We start from the raw sequence: 25,361 nt of genomic DNA, 5'->3' as shown, positions 1-25,361 counted from the left end.
CAGTTTTAGTAAGTTTGGGGAAGTATAACTTCGGGGCAATTTGTCTCTCATTGTGGTGTTGATTTTTCTAATTTTTTTTTTCCCTCATTTCATCTCTCTTAGGTTTTTTTTTGGCTCTGCCCCAAAGACATTTTTGTCTGGTTTCTTAGATATTAGCTCTTGGTAAGTTCATGTGTTAAATTGTTTAGGGAATGTTCTTGTTTGTCTGTACGCAACTTTGGTTGGCCTTCCACATGTGACGTTGTTTTTTGCCAAATCGAACTCTGTGTTTTTTGTTAAAATTTTTGCCCGCCGTTATTGTGCCCTGTATTTGCGATCTACTTAGCGCATTTTTACTACTTGCTATTGTGCCCTGTATTTGCGAAGTAATTAGCGCATTTTTACTACTTGCTATTGTGCCCTGTATTTGCGATCTAATTAGCGCATTTTTACTACTTGCTATTGTGCCCTGTATTTGCGAAGTAATTAGCGCATTTTTACTACTTGCTATTGTGCCCTGTATTTGCGATCTAATTAGCGCATTTTTACTACTTGCTATTGTGCCCTGTATTTGCGAAGTAATTAGCGCATTTTGAAATGTGTATTCATCCCTTAATAATGTTTTTTGTCGCCTGGAGCATTGGTTGATTACATTTGGCCTCTATTTGGCGTAGTGTGCGTAACATCATTTTGCTCTTGGGCCAAATGTGTGTGTGTCCCCTTTTATGTTTTGTGTTGCTTAAATTTGTGATAATGACATGGCCAGCATAAAATGATGTATATTTTTGATGTTATTATTTGCAGTTACAACATATCATGACAATACCCCGGCATGTAAGCATCACTGGATGGTATTTGAAAGCAAAGTTACATGTATTTTTATTGGGTGTTGTAAAAGGCTGACCTTCCAATGTTGTCATTTCAGGTTGATTTGGGTCGGATTGTTCTTGCCCTGCTCCCGGAAGCCGACCAACCTCAATCTCGTCCCAGGCGTAGGCATCATAGGTGTGCAAGGCCCCAGATATTTCGAACACGTGTCACCCTTTTTGGAATGCCAGATGATGAGGTTTTAAGACGATACCGTCTTCCTCCAAAAATCATCATAGACACTCTCTCATTAATAGAGAGTGATCTTGAGCGGCAAATTGACAGTCCTACAGCAATTCCACCACTTACGCAATTAATGGCGGTGTTACATTTCTGTGCCTCAGGATCGTTCCAAACAATGGTGGGAATAGTGGCGGGCATCTAACAATCCTCCTTTTCCCGGATCCTGAGGGCAGTTATGGAGGCACTTTTCAAGCACCTCCATCATTTTATTCAAAAGCCTTTGGATATGGGTGCCCTTAGTGTGGCCAAGGCCAATTTTTACCAAATAGCTGGCTTCCCACACATCATAGGGGTTGTGGATGGTACTCACATACCACTTCAGCCTCCAGCACGGCTGGAGGCAATATTTAGAAACCGTAAACACTATCACTCCCTCAATGTAATGGTGGTATGTGATGCCTCCCTCCAGATCCTGTCCCTGAATGCAAAATTACCAGGAAGTGCACATGACTCCTTCGTCATCCGGCAATCAGGGATATGGCACAAATTAACCAACCTACAAGCTGGTGATGCGTGGCTTCTGGGTAAGTGGAGACCTTTAGTACATAACAATGTTAAGCTTCATACAGAGTGAGCCTGATGTTGTCTTTTCGTTTTCACAGGAGACAGTGGCTACCCTTGCACGCCCTGGCTGCTCATTCCTTATTTGGCTCCCACACCAGGGCCACAAAGTGAGTATAATTCTGCACTTACTGCCACCAGGCAAGTGGTGGAGCACTGTATCGGCCTTTTAAAAGGCCGATTCAGATGCCTCCACCGCTCTGGTGGCGAACTCATGTATTTGCCGGATATGGTTTCGAAAATTGTGGTCCTGTGTGGGATCTTTCACAACATCGCCATAAGGAGTGGTGTCCCAATGCAGCCAGAGGATGCCTTACCTGAGGATGGCCCCCCCGAGGTTGGTCGGAGGTCAGTATGTGGGGGGGCCATACGCGATGATGTAATGACCAGATTTTTTAGGTAATTATATGCAAAAAAACAGTGTTGATACCTAATGTGGTTGGGTTTGTTTGAGAGCATCTAATTTTTTGCTAATTTGTTTCTCCCTCTTCTGTTTTTTGACATAATCTTTGGCACTCCAACGATGACTACTTCCTGCTACCCTTACAAAACCTGTATGTGGATATTTTGTGGCTATATTCGGGAACACTTCTTGCCACGCCATATATGTGGAATCATGTTGGCATGGTCCTTCGTCAACCAGTTCTTGATTGTTTTTTTTGGGTGTTTGTTTTTTGGTATGTGTTGTATTTGAGATTATCACTGTGTGTTTTGTTTGTGAGTGACCACTTTGCATTTTCTGTTATGTTGGTAATAAATTTTTTTAGAGTGAAATGTTGTCCCTTTTTTAAGTGTAACCAGGTTCACACATGTAACATTTGACTAAGGGGGTAATCCAGTACTGACGCCATTTGTGCAAAAATGATTCCTTTATTCTGGGTCCAAACCAACACCAAAAGGAAGCCTGTACAATCCTTTTGCTTTGTAATATTGCCCTAAGCTGCTTGCACACCAACTAGGAACCTGGAAAATGTTTAAATATCTAATTGTGACTACACCAAAAAAGGGAAATCAGATTTGTACTGTTAGGTGTTTCTTGTGGCTGTTTGACCCAAAAATACAACACACACTCTTATTGGCCCAAATGTGAAATCCTTGCAGGAACACTATACTTATGTCAGGGTAAACAATATGTGGTTGGGACCAAACGAATGAGCCAGAACGTAACTTCAAACAAAACAATTTATTTACAGAATGTTGAACAAAAAAAAAACTACTCCCTAAGGAGGACCGACATACGGTCAAGGACCACCAGCACCCCGATGATTTGGCTGTGCATCTGGGCCACACATCCGGCTAAATTTGCCCGAAGCCTCTGTTCCTCTGTGGGTGAGAAAAAATTGAGGATTAATACAACAATAGTGAAACCACATAAAAAAACAATAAAAAAAAAAAAAAAAATGCATTAAAAATCATCACACTAAAATGGTGTAGGGCAAAAATACAAGGCCTATGTCCAAATTCAGACAGGTGTGCTATGTGTATGTTGAAAACAGCAGTAACAGGTTACGGCAAACGACCAAAACCACTTATTTTTGTGTTAAACAAACAAAAAACATAAAATTAAAAACAAAAAACAAACAGTTTGTGTCGAAAAAAAACAGCAAAAAAAAACATACCAGAAGACCCAACGCCAGCTACAGAAGGCCCTCCATCGTCCTCCTCGGAGGTGGGTCCATTCCCCAAAAGATCGGGGCGGTGTAATGACCGACTCCGGGGAGGGGGTCATTCGAAGAGGGGTGGTTGGAGGAGAGGGGGAATTGGGACGGAGGGGAAGGAGTCCAGAAAAATCTGGCTGAGGGTCTAGGAAGGCTGGGGAGGAGGGGGGAATAGGGGAAGGAGTGGAGTTGGAGTGTTGACTGGGGGTGGGGGAGAGTGGCCGTGCTCGCCGTCTGGCGGGACGCTGATGGCGTAGTCTTCGCTGGGCCCCTAAAAGATGGTAAACAAATTGTGGTTAGATCCAACACAAATCCGCAAACAAAATCAATTTCAAATGCACCCCCAAACCCAAAATAAAATAAAAAAAATTAGAATGAATAAATATGAAAGACAGGGAAAACATGGCCATGCAGATATGAGGAGAATGAATAAATATGAAAGACAGGGAAAACATGGCCATGCAGATATGAGGAGAATGAATAAAGATGAAAGACAGGGAAAACATGGCCATGCAGATATGAGGAGAATGAATAAAGATGAAAGACAGGGAAAACATGGCCATGCAGAAATGAGGAGAATGAATAAAGATGAAAGACAGGGAAAACATGGCCATGCAGTTAGGGCCACAAAGACAAACATGAAAACCACAATCCATTAAACTTACTCGCAGCGATCTGCATGCGAAAGCATGCCAGCAAGCGGGGCGTCCGCCGTTGCAGGTCCGACCACCTGCGCTCCAGCTGCCCGATATGGCGGTGTGAGCCGAAGGAGCGCAGGCGGGCCCGAACCTCCGCATATGCGGATCGCTTCACCCGGTTGGTGATGGGTGGAGGCTGGCTGGTTATCCGCCGATCCATCACTTCCGTAAGCACCAGCAGCTCGCGCCTGGTGAATGCGGAGGCTCTCATGATGGCAATGGAGTTTTGGCAAAAAATCATTTTTGATAAAGTGCTCCAAAATTTTCTGATTAGCTAATGTATTTAGGATATTAACAGGAGCAATTCTATTGGTTAGTGTATGAGTCATGTGTTCGACAGGGCCAGAAATCTGAGGAGACTTATGATAGGCTTAATGCAGTGACATGCGTAAGCTAATTTACATTAAAAAATGAACTCCATGAAATATGCGGGGCTAAAAACAAATATACCAATTATTTTATAGGGGTTAACATGTATTTTGACAAATAAAAGCGAATGTTTAAGCCGTACGTATTCTGCGGGTAAACACAAACACGGACATAAATAAAGTTTATTGCATTGTGTAAAAAAAAAAAAAAAAACAATTAAGCTAATTGATATATTGATTGGCATGTTACGATTGAGGGAGGAAGGCAGAATAAACGAGCAGTTAATCGAAATGTCTCAGGCCAACTTCCGGGTAGTACTAGTGCGTGCGTTCCCTTCAAACCACTTCGGGGATGTACGCTCGCTATTTGGCACGCTCGTTAGTTAGAGGAGGGGTCGCCTGAGTTTGGGGAGGATGTTTTGATGCGAACGAAAATACGAGTGTGTGCCTGAATTTAAATATTTCTTTACGTTCGCCTAACGTACGAACGGCCACTTGCGTCTGGGTCTGAATCAGGCCCTATGTCCACAGCACCACTAGAAATCTACGTTCAAGTAATAACTAATGGCATTTAGGACCTGATTTAGCATGGAACTCTATTGCGATAGCGTACGCAGATTGACGATTGTTGCGTACTGCTCATGCATATGCACCGCAGTGTGAGTGTGCGAGTTAGCATTGCGATCGCACTGCATTCACCTACGTAGATACAAAGCCATCGCAGAATGAGTGATGTCAGGTCAGCGTTTGGGGGTAGTGACAGGGAGTGGTCGGAGAAACGCAGGCGTGCCTGTCCATTTGAACGCTGTTACTTGGGCGTGCATAAATTAGCCACTGCGATGGCATACGCAGCTTGTGTACTCAATACGTGCAATGATGTTAGCAATTTCTGAGTAAGATCAAACCTATTGTAATTGCGCGTGAGGGGCCGATGTTACTCGATGTTCAAATACAATAGCGATTCGTAGTGAATCAGGCACCTAGTCCTATATAAGGGACGGTATTATTAACATTGCTGCCTATTTGACTGTGAAGAGCCCAGGGACTTTTCCCAATGTTACTCATTTTATCCTGACCATGGCATTAAATGCTGAATAAAAATTCCTATGGTGCAAACCCCTTAACCAAAAAAAATTATATATTACATTGTCTACCAGTGCAATGTACCTCTGCTCTAAGGTTAAATGAATGTAGTAAAATTCAATAGAATATTGGAGCTCTATAACCTCACCGCAGGTAAAACATTTCTCAGTGGTAATTGTTGGGTTATCTAAACAAAATAAAATTATAATTTTCTTTATAAAATGTTTTTGTAACATACTTGATTTTGTTTTTATGGGATATAGTTATATTGCCGGCGGACGAGATGTCGGCTGTCAATATACTGAGGGTTAGTATACTTAGAGCCGTCATCAGATTCTGCATGTTCGTACCCAACCCTGTTTTTATATGTCTAATATTTTATGCAGCAACAATGCACAATTTAATACTTTTCCTAGGCAAGTGAAAATGAAGATGTCCTACTACACAGGGCTGTTTCTTAGCTCTACCCATGATCTGCACAATAAGTCAGCAACTCCCTCAAAATAAGAGAATTTGTAAATTGTTTAGTTTCAAAATATATACTTGCAAACACCTAAGTGCAGTTTATTTACGCATCTTGACACTGGATGCCTATGATGATCCTAGTATACAAATGACGTTGATTAACACAATACCCATATCTCCCAACTTTCGAAGGTACAGGATTGAAACTGTCACGCACCAGTTTCGATCCTCACAAGCGCACGACATCTATTCATCTGCTGCTCTGCTCCGGAGATCAGCAGTGAGATTAATTTCCCTCAACTCCTCCCCTACTGTGGGACTCTGCGGCCAGCGGGTGGGATGGTGGGACAGTACCTGAATAGCGGGACTTTCCCGCCAGAAGTGGGACAGTTGGGAGGTATAACTACCAATTCATGAACCCTTAAGTTAGAAAGTCCTTATTTCCAACTTACAAGTTACATATTGTAAATACCTGTGGTGTGGGATAAAGACAAACCAGGATGGATTTTTGTGAGTACAAGATATATAATCCCAGTGGTAATTGCAACATTCCTGTCCAAAATGTTGTAACTTTTCCTGAGAAATGAATGAAACATTTGGCTTTATGTGATATGTGAATTACAGTGCAATCCCTTTATTTATAAAGTTCCTTCACGTTTCCTACTGCCGTACAGTCAGGGACATACTGTATCTATAATGGGTGCAGGGTGTCCTGTGCACATGGGCTCCTGGGTCCAGGGGGGCCCACACCACTCACCCTGCACCCATATAGTCTTTATACTTACCTGTCTGTTGTCTCCAGAGTGCTGCCCTGCAGCGCCGGGCCGGTGGGGTAAAATGGTGGCTGCCATATTCCCGGTGACTCGCGTATGTGCACTAAGCCAGAATCTACTACACTTGTGCACCCGCCGCGGCACCGCTAGAGAGAGAAAGTGTCCCGCAGTGAGTCTGCACACAGGCCCCCTCCTCCCTTAAAACGCCTCTGCGTACAGTAGATAGCTACAGACACTGATTACACTATTGAAATACAACAAAGGATGTGAATGCCATGTTTGCTTGTATAGTTAATGTGGAGGGGAGGCTGGGGGTGGTGCAGAAGGCCTGCTGCCATGCAGTTGTCCATGGGCATTTACCTCTGTCCAGGTGTGCCAAGAAGGGGGGAGGGCGGCTACTAATTACCCAGGCTCGGGCTTGCAATAGGGACCCGGGTCAGGCGCATCCCCCACTCCCTCCTACATACTGCTGTGTGCTGGGCTGCAGTGGGAGACTGCTCGTGGTTGCTGAGCAGCAGCTGCAGCAGTCTCCCATCTATGCCTGTGGGGGCGAGCATTCACACTGATCACGCCACCTCCTGGCTTTGCACTGGCCTGAGGGGCTCTGGGCTGAGGGGCTCACATCGCCCCCCTCCCCGGCACTACAAAAGTTATTTTATTTTTTTTCCTAGGGAGGAGTGGCCATGCGTCCTGCGATTAGGTCACCCCCCCTTTTACCCGGCCCCAGCACGGCTGTCAGCGCTCCTGCCTCTGACACTCACTCACACCTTCAGGCCATCGTTGTTATCTTGGTGGATGGTCCTGGGATCCAGGGGGTTGGGTATGATATTCCAACACTGTCAATATACTGACGGCAGCATCCCGATGCTTACAATACTGACAGGGGAACAGGAAGTAGTGTTCCCCTGTCCTATTTACCCCCCTAACCCTCCTTTCCTGCACCCTGATACTAACCCTCTCAACCCCGCACCCTAACCCTGCCGGTTAGTGCCTAAACCTAACCCTCCCCCCTTAGTGCCTAACCTTAACCTCACCCCTGTGGTGCCTATCCCCCCTTTCTGGAGCCTAACCCTAACATCCCCCCTTCCACAGCCTAACCCTAACTCCCCCCGGGTCGCCTAAACCTAACCCTACTCGGCCAACACCTACCCAGCCCTGCTATACTTACGTCCGGGATGCCAGCTGTTGGAATTCCGGCGTCGGCATCTCCAGCCATATCGGAATTCCATCGCCCATCTTCCCATTCTGATCAGGATTGCGGTGCTGGGATCCTGGCATTTGGCATCTTGGGTGTCAGTATATTAACCGTATTCCAACTTGGCAGGTGAGGACAGTAGAGATGGACCTGGTGGGAAATACAAGCTAAATAGGGTGACCTTCACTGGTATTAGTGGTTGGTCATCATTGACACTTTTGGCCTCAGACTGGTTACACTCACCTGCAAAGCACAAGGGAGAAACCTGGATGGAAACATCCGAAGGGAGAGGGTCGGGGACTACAGACAAGTTGAATTATACTCACCAAGACACTCTGATCCCCTGGATGGTCCTGATCGCCCTCTGAAACAAAGCACAACAACAGTACTCCCTTTGCAGTGGTATTCTCACCCCTGACTAACGCCTCAGTGCGTAAGAGGCCCTATGCTGGCTACTCGCTATATCCCACAAAGTATATATATTACACTGCAGCCAAGAATATATGTACAGGCCACAACATGCAGTGGGGATGCAGTCAATATGCCAACCACAGGGATTCCTGCACTCAGAATCTGTCGCCTGAATCCTGACACTTGTCAGAATCCCAGCACCGGCATCCGGAGCGTCGGAATCCCGAAAATAAGTAGTGGGGTGGGGGGAGGGTTAGGGTTAGGCACTAGGAGGAGGGTTAATTTTAAGCACTAAAGGGGGAGGGTTAGGTTTAGGGTGCGGGGAGGTTAAGTTTAGGCACCAAGGGGGGGGGGGGTTATGGTCAGGCACCGGGGAGAAGGGTTAGGGTAGGGAGAAGGGGAGGATTGGAATACTGACCGACAAGTGTCGGTATTCTAACCCTGTGGAGGTGCCGGCATCGAGTTCTGACTGCCGGGTTCCCGAGCGCCAGCATGCTGTACCCAATCCCCAGAAGTGAATGAGCCATACTTGCCGACATTCAGGTACCTCCTTTTGGGAGGGAGCTAAATGTCTGCGCACAGCAGGGGGTGTGGCCGGGTAATGATGCTGCAAATAACGGCATTGTGAAGCAGGAGGCAGGACCACGATGACGCGATTCAGCGTGAATCGCTACTGGCCCCCCCTGCTGTGGGGGTTTCTATTAGTAGTCTGGGGGGAGCAGGCAGCTGCCGGAGTCTTGCCTGCCTTTCTGGGGGGGCGGGAGCGGCACCCGATATTCGGGAGGCTCCCAGCCAAATCGGGAGGGTAGGCAAGCCTAGAATGAGCATATATATGACACAGGAGCTAACTGTATACATATACAGTAGCTGAGCAAACAGTATATCAATGTATATAGCACAGCAAACAGTATATCAATGTACTTAGCACAGCAAACAGTGTATCAATGTATATAGCACAGCAAACAGTGTATCAATGTATATAGCACAGCAAACAGTATATCAATGTACTTAGCACAGCAAACAGTATATCAATGTACTTAGCACAGCAAACAGTGTATCAATGTATATAGCACAGCAAACAGTGTATCAATGTATATAGCACAGCAAACAGTGCATCAATGTATATAGCACAGCAAACAGTGTGTCAATGTATATAGCACAGCAAACAGTGTATCAATGTATATAGCACAACAAATCGTGTATCAATCTGTACAATTATATGGGCCCAGTGCCCTCTGTGCTGCGGCCTAGTGCCACCTAACCTGGAGGTCACCTTTAATGCCTTGGGCCTAGTGCCTGCTTATCAAGGGCATATAGCCCTTTAGTGCCTCAGGCCTAGTTCCCGTCAGCTGCAGCACAGGTTTGCGCCTGAATGTGAAAGGGACAAGTGCCCGAGCCTTGGTGGTCTAGGGGGATATAGTCCTGGACCTACCTGTCGGGTTGCTTTAGCTAAGCCAAGCTTGTTCCAGCCACGCCCACTGCGTTGTCTTCGCCGGAGATGGGTCACCTCCCACCATCTTTTTTTGTCCTTCTTTGTGAGATCTTCCGTGCTCTCTCTTGGCTGCCAGACTACCACCCCGTAGCACGCACTGACTGTTATAAGCCAGCTCAATGGGTTGGGGTTCTGATGTAGCCATACCATCCTGGCAGATGTCGCCATCCTCCACGTGGGGTATCCCCTCACCCACCACATCCTGCTGTCAGGATGAGCAGGGACTGGATCCCACAAGATCCAGGTCCACTGCCCTGCCTGCCGGATCCGCCCACATCGGTGGCCAGGATCTGTTCAGTTCCCTCTGAGTCGGATAGGGCCTGTCTCCCCCAGGATTCGGGTCTGCCGTCCAGTGCAAGGCATCTGCCAGGATTCCTCCCCGCTACATTTCCCCCACACTTTTCCTTTGTAGTCCTACAAAATCAACAATGGGCTCCTCCATTCCCGGATCAGGGCATCCACCACTGGGCACACCTGTGGGGGTGTGTTCAAGGGTTCACCCTGCAGAAACTGTGACCCCACCTTTGCCATCTGGCTCCTCTAGCAAGTCACTCCATCCTCCTAGGGTGGAGGCATGCACCAGCCGAAGCCAGGCTCTCGTTGGCGACTCTCCTCCTGGGGATTCGCCAATGTCTTTAGCCCATCTCTGCGGGGTACCCCTATCAGCTCCGCGTCTCTGGTGCATGGCAGCTGCCGAGATACCGCCCCACTACACTTACTATCTAATAGGAAACAAGGTTAATGATACAAATAGTTTAAGAGCATGTTTTCAGTACTAGATTATGTATTAATGTACAAGACTACAGAATGTCAAGCGCTCATGTGCAGTGAATAGATCAGACACATCCTGCAACTAGCTCCTCTCTGAACACAAATAAATTAATATTATGGCATTGGATGATATACAGTACTGTACAATAAGTGACAAGTACAGAGAAGATTAAAGGACCAATATGTAGAGCGGGGACAACATAACTACAGGATATGACAAAGAGATTTTAGTCAGTAGTCAAGCTTTAGCTATTTTTTTTTTCTAGAAACACACATTACATTATTTTAGGGAGAGGGGCAGAAGTTATTTTAAGACAGAAAAGTAGTAAAAGGTAATAACGTTAGGGGCCTATTTTTCAGTGATGGCAGTGGGTGGCTGAAAATTATCATTCCTTATGGCCGCACATCCTGGCAATAAGGAAAGATTTTTCATGTGTATTTATCAACATTCTGTTGCCAGGACAGTGCTTCAAGTTACAGCCCATCTTGGTAAGAAATTAGAATAAAATGTAATGTATTATCTTATACTATCACTTTACTGCAGGGTTCAGACTCGACTTAACTACTGCACATGGGTGGGCATCAAGTTGTGCATGTGCAACTATACTATAACAACTCCAAATATACCTCTCCAGTGAATATGTTTGCAATATTGCAGACCAGTGTTTCCCTACTTCAGTCTTCAGGGACCTCTAAAACCCCAGACATAGCCAACAAAACGGGGAATTTGCCAGTACATAATGAGTTGACCCGGGTCCTGCTTCTGTCTTAAAGGATCAGACCCAAGTTGACAGTCCGGAGTCTGTGACCCTGCCCGGCTTATGTCTGAATGGTGTGACCTGGATTTTTAGACCTGGGTATTGCTGAGAAGTAGATTGGCTGTTCAGGGTTGCCTGGAGCTGTCACACATGATCAAATTCCGATGGACGTTCTGTCATATGGTGCTGCCAATATCTGCACGATGGTGTGCCTTTGTGCGCACCAGGGGTAATTCGAGCTGCTGACAGTGGCCATTTCTACAAATAGCCCATCAGTTGCAACATTAGCATAATTTTGCAGTAATGGTATATTACTGTTTTGCTTCCACCTCTGAATCACCCCCAAAGTCCAAAATGCCTAGAAAATGGGTTCAATTACTTTGTGCTTGAGGATCAAGGGTGAAACAGTTGTAACAGACATATAAGACTGGTTATTTGTGCCAGATCTAGAAACCAATCTGATTGCCATCAGTGTACTTGAAAAGAAGAGATACAAGGGCCAACTTGCAGGTGGTCAGTGCATTGTGTACAGCAAAATAGGAAGTATAATTGCAACGGCAACCCGATGCCAACAACTTTATATCCTAGATACTGAGGAGTGTTGTGTGATAGCGACTTCAGATTACAGCCAGTTCATGGAACTATGGTTATATAGGATAGGAAATTGGGTAATCTAGGGTATGACAATGTACAAAACTTCTAGATGGCAGGGTGACAGGGATGTCAGTGAACAATGCAGGTTGAAAAGAGTGTAAAAGTTGCGTGAAGGGTAAGAAAATATGTTGTCCCTTTCCCATACTTGCCTACCCTCCCGATTTGGTCGGGAGCCTCCCAAAAATCAGGAGCCACTCCCGGTCTTCCGGGAAGGCAGGCAATCCTCCCGGCTGCCGGCGACCCCTCCTATCCCCCTGCACTTACATGTAAAGCCCCCGCAGCGGGGGACGGTGGTGATTCACGTGGAATCGCGTCATTTTGGCCCCGCCCCCTGCTTCACACTGCCTGTAATATCGGCAGTGTGTAGTGGGGCCAAAATGACGTGATTGTGTGGCTCCGCCCCCCGTCCCGCCTGCAAACACTCATCGACTGGCCGGCTCCGCCCCCATTCGCTGGCCACGCCCCCCAGTCATGCCGATCTGGCTGCTCCCTCCCCGAAGGGGCAGCCAGATTGTCGGCAAGTATGCCCTTTCCTAAGTCAGCATCCAGAGCAAGAGCACCATTGGAATTAGCGCACACAGACGTATGTGGACCAATAGAGGTGGAGTCAATGGGCCTGATTCAGATAAGTACACTATGCTGATGGTTTTGCAGCTGAGCAATTATCGTTAAGTACTTTAATATAGTCGTTTGCTGCGACTTTTTACTCGCAGTGTGATTGATAGGTCGGCATCATTTGGAGTAGGTAACTGGGAGTAGCGGCAAAAATGCAGGCTTGTCCCGGGGCATGTGCAATCCTGATGGTGGAAACATGACTCCGCCATCTCATTTCTCACGGCCATTCTGCGGAACCATAGACTTACTCAGGAATGCGACAATTCAATGATTTGTGACCATGCTGCATCTTTAAATGCAAATGCTGCCACTTTTTATGCAGATGCTTGGATTTGTAAAGCCACAAGTGGGCCATTAGCGTACTTCTCTGTATCAGGCCCCATGAGTCGTAACAACTATTATGCTAGAAAGATCGCACATGTTTACTTCCGGAAAATGACGGAGATTGTATGCTATAGGCCAAGACCACCATGCCACTGTGTCACCTCCACTATATATTTTATCCGGTTGCCACCATTGAGCATATAGGTATACTATACCATCCAGCTTTAATCCCAATCTGTCCCTGACTGCACCTGGAGATATTGTATTCTCTACATGCTGCTTAGTGTTTAACCCTGTGTTATTCTGCACCTCCTCACTATATGTCCAATCCCTGGTTAACTTCTGTGGTGTAGAGTAACCTCCATCGCACACAGCTGACACCTATTACCATCATAGGATCTTTCAATAATACCAAGTTGTGCAATTTTAAATCTAGTGCACAGTATAATGTATATACAGTCAGGTCCATAAATATTGGGACATTGACAAAATTTTCATATTTTGGCCTCTATTCACCACCACAATGGCTTTGAAATGAAACAAACAAGATGTGCTTTAACTGCAGACTTTCAGATTTCATTTGAGGGTAATTACATCCAAATCAGGTGAACGGTGTAGGAATTACAACGGTTTCTATATGTGCCTCCCACTTTTTAAGAGGCCAAAAGTAATGGGACTATCAACTCAAAAGCTATTTAATGGACAGGTGTGGGCTATTCCCTTGTTATTTCATTATCAATTAAGCAGGTAAAAGGTCTGGAGTTGATTCTAGGTGTGACATTTGCATTTGGAATCAGTTGTTGTCGACTCTCAATATGAGATCCAAAGAGCTGTCACTATCAGTGAAGCAAGCTATCATTAGGCTAAAAAATCAAAACAAACCCATCAGAGAGATATCAAAAACATTAGGTGTGGCCAACTCAACTGTTTGGAACATTCTTAAAAACACACCGGAGAGCTCAGCAACACCAAAAGACCCGGAAGACCACGGAAAACAACTGTGGTGGATGACAGAAGAATTTTTTCCCTGGTGAAGAAAAACCCCTTCACAACAGTTGGCCAAATCAAGAACACTCTCCAGGAGGTAGGTGTATATGTGTCAAAGTCAACAATCAAGAGAAGACTTCACAAGAGTGAATATAGAGGGTTCACCACAAGATGTAAACCATTGGTGAGCCTCAAAAACAGGAAGACCAGATTAGAGTTTGCCAAACAACATCTAAAAAAGCCATTACAGTTCTGGAACAACATCCTATGGACAGATGAGACAAAGATCAACTTGTACCAGAGTGATGGGAAGAGAAGAGTATGGAGAAGGAAAGGAACTGCTCATGATCCAAAACATACCACCTCATCAGTGAAGCATTGTGGGCATGTATGGCTGCCAATGAAACTGGTTCCCTTGTATTTATTGATCATGTGACTGCTGACAAAAGCAGCAGAATGAATTCTGAAGTGTTTCGGGCAATATTATATGCTCATATTCAGTCAAATGCTACAGAACTCATTGGACGATGCTTCACAGTGCAGATGGACAATGACCCAAAGCATACTGCAAAAGCAACCAAAGAGTTTTTTAAGGCTAAAAAGTGGAATGTTATGCAATGGCCAAGTCAATCCCCTGACCTGAATCCGATTGAGCATGCATTTCACTTGATGAAGACAAAACTGAAGGGAAAATGCCCCAAGAACAAGCAGGAACTGAAGACATTTGCAGTAGAGGCCTGGCAGAGCATCACCAGGGATGAAATCCAGTGTCTGGTGATGTCTATGCGTTCTAGACTTCAGGCTGTAATTGCCTGCAAAGGATTTGCAACAAAATATTAAAAAGCGAAAGTTAGATTTAGGATTGTTTAGTTTGTCCCATTACTTTTGGGCCCTTAAAAAGTGGGAGGCACATAGAGAAACCTTTGTAATTCGTACACCGTTCACCTGAGTTGGCCTCAAATTAAATCTGAAAGTCTGCAGTTAAAGCACATCTTGTTTGTTTAATTTCAAAGCCATTGTGGTGGTGAATACAGGCCAAAATATGAAAATTCTGTCAATGTCCCAATATTTATGCACCTGACTGTACATTGAGTGCAAAGATGCTGCTGTCATCATCAACTCTGTAACTTGCACCAGGTCTCTCTGCGCCCCCTATTTCTTTATGACTAATACATATATATATATATATATATATATATATATATTTATTTATTTATATACACACAATAATTCTTGGTAAAGAAAAGGCACTCTCCAGGTTACTTAGTTATAGCAAAATTAATCAGCTTTATTATAGCACACCAATATAATATGCCAACGTTTCGGTTCTAAACTAACCTTTGTCAAGGCATCATTTTCAAAACATCATCGAGTTTACTACAGTGGGGTACATATAACAGCATAAGCATCATGGTCTAGCAGGCCCCTCTAGCATACAATACATTGTGGTATCTATAGCAAATGTCATGAGTTAGGACAGGCTATTAGTGTTAATTATATTGTCAAAATACATCGAGCTACATTAAAGACACTGAAGATTTTATAAATAAATTAAAACAAAACCATCAGAGAAGATATACTGATAGCAAAAATGGACGTCAGCTCGCTATACACGATCATCCCACACACTGATGGACTTAGACCTATGGAAGAAGCCTTCCAAAAAGCCTCTGTTGAGACACAACAAATCAAACTACTGGTCGAACTAGCTGAACTCGTCTTATACAAAAATAATTTCAAATACAAAGACGTGTACTATATACAATGCTCAGGGACTGCTATGGGGTCGAACCTAGCACCTACCTCCACCCCCATGCCTAAAGTTCCTGGATGTCAATCGTATATAATATAGACTGCAGGGGCATATTAATTCATATATTACACGGTCCATTTTGTAGTGGAGCTTCCACTTTATCTTGATTGGTCTACCAGTGTGGGGGTCAGCTAGGGTTGGGCCTGGAGTCATCGAGCTGCATGTTATACAGCCCCACAGCGATAGCTTCCAGGTTTGTTTTGCATGATCTTGATGATTGGGTGTGTGGCTTCGGGCAGCATGGGGGCAGAACCACGGACTGCAGGGATAGAATATTTGGACAGCCAGTGATGGAGCTTCGGACGGCCGATGCACGGAGGGGGGAGAATGGACCAGACTTTGAATCCTCCATCACTGCAATGCAGTGTTGTCGGATTCAAAGCAGTGCAGACAGTGTTCACAGGGATTTTTTTTCCTGTCTATACTGCGTTAAATCCTGTGGGAACATTTTAATGGTTGGTCTGGAGCTGTAGCTCCACCCACCCCATTAGTAATCTGGCCCTGCATACACGCCTTTGTCGCTGGGCCTGTGAATATACCAAGAACAGGTGTAAGCCATTGACTGTGGCAAGCCACAGAGGGTAGCATGGGTCAAGCCCAGCGGGATCTGCCCCTTAATATGTGTAACCTTAATATGTGTAACGACATTGTAATCGTTCAATCATTCCTCATCCTGTAGGTGCCAACACTGAACAATATGTCGTTCAGTGCAGGCACCCTCCCTCATCCCTGAACATGCACAATCTGTCATTATCAGCAGATTGACCGGCATGTTTGGGCAGTGATTAATGTCGGAAATGACCAGCGGGAGCGTGCATCGCTGGTCGTTTTAAACATTTTCATGCCCGATTCATGCACGATTAATGAGCGATTGAACGATAACAATGTCATTATCGTTCAATCGCTCATTTTAATCAGCTAGTGGATTTGTGGCTTTAGAGACAATTTTAAGTCAATATAAGACACATCTATAAGGGGCGTGTTTGACCTGTTTCTCCAGGCTACACTGAACTTACACATTAATGCCCCTAACCCCCTCCAAGCACAAATGGATGCAAGTATAAGATATGCAGAAGTGAAAATATGGTATAAATTGTGCACATATGCAATGGACTTATTTCTAAAGCTAAATGAGTCCTTTGGTATTCATAACCTTCACAAGATAGTTTAGTTACATGCTGCTTTAAATGGGAAATGCTATTTCTGTGTCACACATGTGCACTACAGAGTAATTCAGCTGCAATGCTAAGTTCTGAATTCAGAAGCACTCATGTGTGACAGGGAAACAGCAATAAGCTAGATTGTGAACATTGCATTTTATTGGCTGCAAACATGGCTTTCTTGAACACAGCTAAACTAGCTATTGATTGTAAGAGTGCAAGCATGGTCCTCTTACCTTTCTGTCTGTCTAATACCCAGTTGTTTTATTACTATGCTTAGGCTTACCATACTATCAATTTAAATTGGGACACTCATGAATTACACAGGTTCTGTGGCTGATTAAATCCTAGTGAAATGCAGGCTTAAAGTCAGCCAGCCACAGAACATGTGTAATTCATGAGTGTCCCGGTATCAGGGCCGGATTGGGACTAAAAATAGGCCCTGGCATTTAAAGTACACAGGCCCACTTCGGTTGAACACCTGGCTCCTGGCATAGACTCGTCCTATTACTATTTCTGGCCCCTCCCACTTCTTATTCTTTTGCTGTTACAAATATAATTAATATTAGAACACCATATAAGTGTACATTATTCTCTGTACTAAAATACACACAACAGGAGACATTCTGCAGGGGATTTAAACATGTGCCATAGTTAGATATTTGTTATTTGGTTGGTTTTGTTAGGTAAAACTTGGCACTTCATTTGGTGTAGGTTACACACAAGGATCAGGGAAGGCATCTTCCTAATTGACCAAGCGTTATCTTAGCAATTGTATAAGATTAGAGAGTGTCACTGTAGGAATTTTTTAGGGCAGGCGTGCTGAACACAGAGGATGACACATCTGTGTACACCAAAGCATGGCTGTTGCTACATAGTTTGGTGCCCTGTGTACATAAAGAGCATTGGTGCCGCCATCCATAACTGAAGCAGGGAGAGTGCGCGCCGAAGGTTTGGTCTCGCTGGGAAGGGGCATGACCATACAATAGTACCGCCAATTGAAATTACACCACACAGTAGTGTCCCTTATTCACATTATGCCACACACAGTAACGCCCCTTAAAACACATTATAGAAAACATTGAGTAATAACACTGCGCACATGGGATTGATGTAATAGGAGGGGTGTGCTGCATCTACAAAGAAGGGTTCCCTCCCTACTGTATATGTACAAAAAGTAGAGTCGTGTCAGCTCCGTAATTGCCCAAAAAAAAAGGATTATTACAAAATTGTAAAATGATCCAACTTTTATACAATCAAATCTCAAGATACATGTACAAACTTGAACTGATAAAATGAAACTACTTATCAAGTCAGGGGTAAATAGGGAGTGTTCAATGGTCGTGACTAAAAACAATAAACAGTAGGATAAATGTTCAGAGTAGGAAACAAAAACAAATTAAAATTTAAATATAGCACTGGAGTCGCTGTAGATTCTGCTGTATAGTCCACTCCTGTATGCCTAATGAAAAAATAAAGGTGATGCGCAGAATGGTATAAGAATAAGTACTTGGAGAACTTTGGTGTGGTGCCGGAGCAGTGTGGAGCTACTCACCCCTCTAGATGCTGTTAGTCCTTGTGATGCCGCAGTGATGTTGGTGATCAAGGTGGAATACGAGGTTGACTGGTGGCTTGAGAAGCAGGGACTCCAGACCAGCGCACAGACACTGACAGTGCGGATCAGAGCTGCATCTGGTTGAAACACCCCTCACAGTCCACGGGATACCAGCTGTGTGTCCTCTGCCTGGGGATTGAGTGTAACCGTTTTCAATGTTCAGGTCTCCACACATTATGCATCTTAAAACACATTATGCCACACAGTAATGCCCCTTACACATTATGCCAAAAAATAATGCCACGTATAAAACATAATGACACACAGTAATGCCCTTATAACAAATTATGCAACACCGTGCCCCTTATACAGTGCCCCCTGTAGTAGTCCTCCTGTAGTTGTGCCCTTTATGCAATGCCCCTTGTAGTAGTGCCCTTTATGCAAGTCCCCCTGTAGCAGTGCCCATTATGCAGGCCCACCTGTAGCAGTGCCCATTATGCAGGCCCCCTGTAGCAATGCCACTTATGCAAAGCCCCCTGTTGTGCCCCTTATGCAATGCCCTCTGTAGTAGTGCCCCTTATGCAAGGCCCTCTGTAGTAGTGCCCATTTGCAGTGCCCCCTGTAGTTGTGCCCATATACCGTGCCCCCTGTAGTTGAGCCAATATGCATTGCCCCCTGTAGTTGTGCCCATATGCCATGCCCCCTGTAGTTGAGCCCATATGCCATGTCCCCTGTAGTTGAGCCCATATACCGTGTCCCCTGTAGTTGAGCCCATATACCGTGTCCCCTGTAGTTGAGCCCATAAGCATTGCCACCTGTAGTTGAGCCCATATGCATTGCCCCCTGTAGTTGAGCCCATATGCCATGTCCCCTGTAGTTGTGCCCATTTGCCGTGTCCCCTGTAGTTGTGCCCATATGCCGTGCCCCCTGTAGTTGTGCCCATATGCCGTGCCCCCTGTAGTTGTGCCCATATGCCATGCCCCTGTAATTGAGCTCATATGCCATGTCCCCTGTATTTGTTGCCATATGCTGTGCCTCCTGTAATTGTGCTGCTTAAAGTTGTGCTCCCCCCGAGTACTTACCTGACCCATCATCCAGGCTCACGGTCCCGCTGCCACACTGACTGGATCCAGTAGACATGGCCGCGCAGACACCTCAATGTGCGGGTGACGTCATGACTTCACCTGTGCATTGCATGACTGGGAACGCTGGCCTCTGAAGCGATCGGATGCTTCCTTAGCCTCCGATTACTTCAGAGGCCAGCGTGCTCGGTCATGCAGTGGCGAAGCAATAGCCCCCGGTTCCCCCAAGCCACCATTGGTGCTGCGGGGGCTGTAGTTATGCCAGTCCACTTTTGGCGCCAGCTTCTCTTCCAGGATCCTCAGCAGTGGCGATAGCATTGCGTTTCATACGTCGTGCTGCAAAAGGAGCCGCCGGGACATCATGCTGCTGCACTAGGGTGGGTGACAGGAGGGGCGGGCCACTGGTAAAGGAGGAGGAGGAACAGTGATTGAGGTGGAAACTGGAGGAGGGGCCAGTGACGCGATTCGCGCTGAATCGCGTCATCACGGCCCCGCCCCCTGCCTCACAATGCCTTTAAAACCGGCATTGTAAAAGGGGGCAGAGCCGCAATGACGTGATCACGATGACACGCCCCCATGCTCCACCCCAAAATGCACGTCACCGCCGGGCCACTAGAAAGCCCAACAGCTCCCTCCCGGAAGGAGGGAGTGAAACGTCGGCATGTATGAATAAACGTTGTTGTTATTATTGTTATTATTATTATTAGTATGCACCCTGGGACCATTCTCGCCTGTCTCCCATTATCCTTTCTGCTCTGCACATCTCCTCCACCGAGTGCCCATCCTGCTTCAAGCTGTCTCCTCCTGCCTTTTCCACCCTCCCTTCAACTTTGCCTCTATCATCTTTACAGATCAGGGAAGTGGAAGATAAAGGTTAGGTGTAAGTTATTGGTTAGTTGAAACTAGCAAGGGTTAAAAAAATCTGTCATGTAGGTTATACAAATGTGAAATAATGATACAGTTTTTGTATGTCCAATAGCTGTATGAAGGACATTTGTTTGTGTAAGCTATGTATTATGGGCCTAATTCAGACCCGTTCCCTAGCAAGCGATTCGTCGGAGCGAGCGATGCTTTGCAATGTGCACATGCGTATGCAAAGCAGTGCGCGTGGCGAACTAGGCCGAGCGATCGGGAAGCGTACACTCGCCCAGCAGAGAAGGCCCAGCTGAATGAGTGACAGGTATAGCCGTTTGTGGGTGGTAACAGGGGCAGGCCTGAGCATCTTAACGCCGTTTCAGAGGCGTGCATAATCAACAGGCAGCGTCATAGTACACATCACCTGGTTGAATTATACACTGAATTGCTCACAGTGCTTGTGGTAGGGTGTAGTCAACCTCAAGAGCTGCGTTCACTTCCGATGGAACCCGATGTACCGATGGTTGCATACACTTCCTGGAAATGATGTGCGCTAGTGGGCGACTAAAGACAGGCTGGTGGGCGTCTGCATACACACCACCATCACACGCCAAGACATAGTGGGCGTGCTTATGCCTTGCCGTGCAATCGCCTGCCTTTACCGTCACTTAGCCAAATTTGCATATGCTGGGAGTGAGCGTACACATCTAGCGAACGGATCTGAATCAGGACCTATGTTCAATATTGTTTTTACAGTGTTGTATAAATTAATTCAACGTTAACACTTCTTAAAATATGATTTTAATGTTTTTCAATACATTTTTTTCCATTTCCACTTATAAATAAATATGTGCTGTATAACAATATTTATTTATGTAGGTGACATTGCAACATCTTTACAGCAGCAATATTTATATATTTATTTATTATAGTGCATACTTATTCCACACCACTTTATAGATAATATTTGGCCATTCACATCAGTTCCTGCCCCAGTGGAGCGTACAACGGGACTGATTCATTACGGGTCACTATTGCGATTGCAGCTGCGATTATGCATGCAGGTCCACTTCGAAAATATCCTAATGTTTGCAATTGCAATGCCGTTGCAGCCTAACATAAGGACACCCACATCCCCTTACTCACATCCGTAATACTTAGCAAAATAGTGAAACCATTGGTAACATCGAGTACCATCGTAGCCTCGCGCACAGTTGCACAAGGTCTGACCTTACTTAGAAATTGCTAACCTCGTCGAATGCAGTGGGAGCTCAAGCTGCGTATGGCATCGCAATGGCTAATTTATGCACACCCCTGTAACAGCGTTCAAATGCACTCACACGCCTGCGTTTCGCCGACCACCGCCCATCACCACCCCTAAATGCTTACTTCCTGTCAATCACTCTGCGATGGGTCTGTGCATGCGCAGAATGCAACAATCGCCTGTCTGCGTGCGTAATCACAGTTGCAATTGGTAATGAATCAGGCCCAATGTTCCCTAACACATGTACACACACACACTAAGGATAATTTTTTGTTAGTATGCAATTACCAGTATATCTTTGGAGTACGGGAGTAAACTGGAGTACCCAGAGAAAAACCATGCAAGCATGGGGAGAAAATACGAACTCCACAGACCTCAGTGCTGTGAGGTAGTAATGCTACCATTACACCATCCGTGCTGCCCATAAATATATACTTATTCTAACTACTGATGCAATCAGTGCAAAATTACGACACTTTAAAGCAGGGTGTATATATAAATTATATATCTGCTGCAGTCCCTCCATCCCTCCATTTCAGACAAGACCCACAGTCCCCATAAGTTTCTATCGGGGAAGCAAAAATGTAAGATTTGAGCAACTTCCATACTGTGTATTACTTTCTGTGAAGCATATATGGTATCAGTGGCTGGAGGGTATGTTGATCATTGTAGTGCTATTTTGGAGGCTCTTGGGGTGCCTCCAGGTAAGTTAGCTCTCAATTTAGAAATGCATAAATATATGACCTAATAATGGTGCTATTATCATATAGTGTAGGGACCACCAGAACAGAGATGCCTTGCCATGGCTGGTGGCTTACCATATATTTGCAAATGTATGCAACTGAGATCTCTGAATTACTAATATCATGTAGGCTGTACAGTAAATCACTTTTACTGGCCTATTTGCATTGTGCTGGGGGAATCTGTTTTTTTCTTGTCTAGACTAACTCCTCCATTTCATGCGTAAGAGTGGTGTGTTGCCTGGTGCTGTGCAGGTATACTCTTGTAGCTTTCCTGGCATCACACCCTCTCACCTTCAGGCTGTATGGGTAACAGACAGTCCTGGTATGCAAAACTGCATACGGATACGATGACCTAGGAGAAGGACATGATGTTAGAGCCATCCTTCCTCAAAGTAGACCGATATGCCCTACCGGAACAAAAACTACTCGAAATAGGGATTCAGGTTTTACGTGAAGATCATCACTGGCACTTTTGGCCTCAGATCCCAAGTTTCACCTATTGGTACTTTTGCACCAGGCGAAGACTCAACCTTGTCCTGGAATGTAAGGCCCACTGCCCACCCAGAAGGAAAGAAAGATAGGTAGAGACAGTACAAGACAGCACACACACAGATGTTTCTCACCATGTCCACTCTTGTTTTTCCCACTCGCCTACAGATCCCTATAAGGAGACAACAAAACAGCACAGGCATGCAGGGCCTAAACCTAATTTAAGTGTGCCACACCACTACACTTACTACAACAACTTCACCCTCAACCTATAGTTTTAACACATTTGCCCTGCCCGGAACAACAACCACAATGACAGACTGTATTGTCACAAAACAAGAGCAATGGTATCTACCTGCCTAACTAGAGCTAGCCAGCTCCTCTTCTAGGGAACAACATGTTATGTAATTGGAAGCCTGACAGCTCTCCACGTGAGGGGTTAACTGGAGGTTGGGTGCCACACAGCTACGTCACACCTACGTATATACACACAGGAGGTTGCCTATCAGCTTATATTTATGGTGACCTGGGCCTAATGCCCAGTCACTCACACGGGCTCAGTGCCCTTGCCTGCCTACTGCAGGACACAAAAAGGGAACTTGGGGCCTGATTCAGAGCCGGACGCTATTTGCGCTCGCTCGGTCAGAAAAAGGGGCCGGCTATTTAAATTGAGCGCTCGCTGTTTGCGGTCTGTTGACGCCTCTATGTCTGAGCGAGCGAACGAAACATGCGCTCGCTATTTTGTAAAGACGCCCCCTGGCCGCTCGCATCCTACGTTATCTCCGCTATTTATTTGATTAATCGAGTACATCGAAAGGCATCTGAACTGCTCGCAGTGCTTGTGGTAGGTTTATCCTACCGCAATCATGCGAACAGTTCAGGCTAAGAGACAACCAAGTGACGTGGTCGATGACACTGCTTTGTTAATTATGCACACCCTTAAAACGCCCGTTTTGACCATTTGGCACGCCTGCGTTCAGATCTCCACTCCCCGTTTTCAAGCACCTTCCCCTGTCACCACCCACAAACACCTCATCCTGTCACTCAAATTAGCAGGCATTCGCTATTTGGCGAGCGCTCGATTTCTGATCGCACTGACTGGTTGGCGCATGCGCATTACGACCCATACGCATGCGCAGTTGTGCAAACATCGCTTGGAGCGAACGAGCGGCCGCTTACGAGCGGCTCTGAATCAGGCCCTTGGTCCTAATGCCCAGAGTCCCTTTATTTAATGGAGCTCAGGCTACTTATTATACCAGTGGTCTGGGCCTAATGCCCAGAGCCACACACAATGGGCTCAGGCCTTTGGACCTGCCTAACTGTGGGCCACTATTAGTGATTGAGCCTAATGCCCAGATTACTTTATTGATATGGAGGCTCAGGCTATTAACCTGTCTATTCATACATTAAGTGAACTGGGCCTAGCGCCCGGGTCACTAACAACCTGAAGGGACCTTTTTATCAATTGAACCTAGAGCCCACCTGTATGTCCACAGGCCTAAGGCCTGTCTGATGGTCACAGGTCTACTGCCCACATACCGGTGGCACAATCAGTGCCCCGGGCCTAATTCCCAGAACACTGTATCATGGGTATGGGCATAATGACCGCCTAACAATGGCACAGGCCTGAGGACTGACTTACCCCCACAGGCCTAGTGCAAATAAGCCTCATAGAGGGCCTACGTATATGGTTGGGAGCTTTATTAGCTCTGTTACTTCCCATCGCTGTAGCATGCCCCAGTCCTCAACTTCTTTCTTCTTCCACTGGCTTGTTCAGGCCAGCGCCACTGCTGTTCGTCTTCTTTGTTGATCATGGCATATTCTGGCCTCTTCTTCAGCCACAGGTGTGCTTGCTGCAACATCCCCCTTCTTTTCTTCAGGTCTTCTCTCCTCCCTCTCAACCTCTGGACTGTCATCTTCTGCTCTGCAGCGTCTAATATAAGATGCTGTGAGTGTGCGGAGCTATGACACAGCTCACTGCGATTGGCTCGCCACGGCTCTCTGCTATTTGCTGCTGGACCACTAGCCATGATTGGCTCGCTGCAGCACCGGGGGCCACCAGGGAGAATTTTCTCCAAATGGTACAGCAGCCTCCCACTTTTCATTTTCAAGGACGTCTTTACTGTCTTCACGTTGTGGGGCTAACCACCCAACAGTGGATTCCTCCGGGGCATCCTTTTCCTTTGGGGTTTCAATCATCATCTAAAACATATCCTTGTGGGATATCTTCAATGGTTCCGCATCTTCTTCGGGAACCAGTCCTCCCATGGCACCACAATCATCTTCTTCAATGTCTGTACAACCCATCACTTCTGGCAGGTAGTCATGCTCCAGGACCTCCTCCTCCTCTTCACAGAGGGCAATTGCCTGCAAGCACAGCTCCAGTAGATCCTGCCATTCACACAATACCACCACATCTTCCGAAGAACTTTCATGGTTCAAGTGTTCCTGCCACCGACACTTCCAGCATGAGGGTGCTGTTGCCATTTTCTTCAATG

The sequence above is a fragment of the Taudactylus pleione genome, unplaced genomic scaffold (genome assembly GCF_031769625.1).
Source record: "Taudactylus pleione unplaced genomic scaffold, aTauple2 ptg000296l, whole genome shotgun sequence".
NCBI classification, from domain to species: Eukaryota; Metazoa; Chordata; class Amphibia; order Anura; family Myobatrachidae; genus Taudactylus; species Taudactylus pleione.
The sequence above is the reverse complement of the archived record's forward strand: the minus strand, read 5'-3'. Positions refer to the sequence as shown.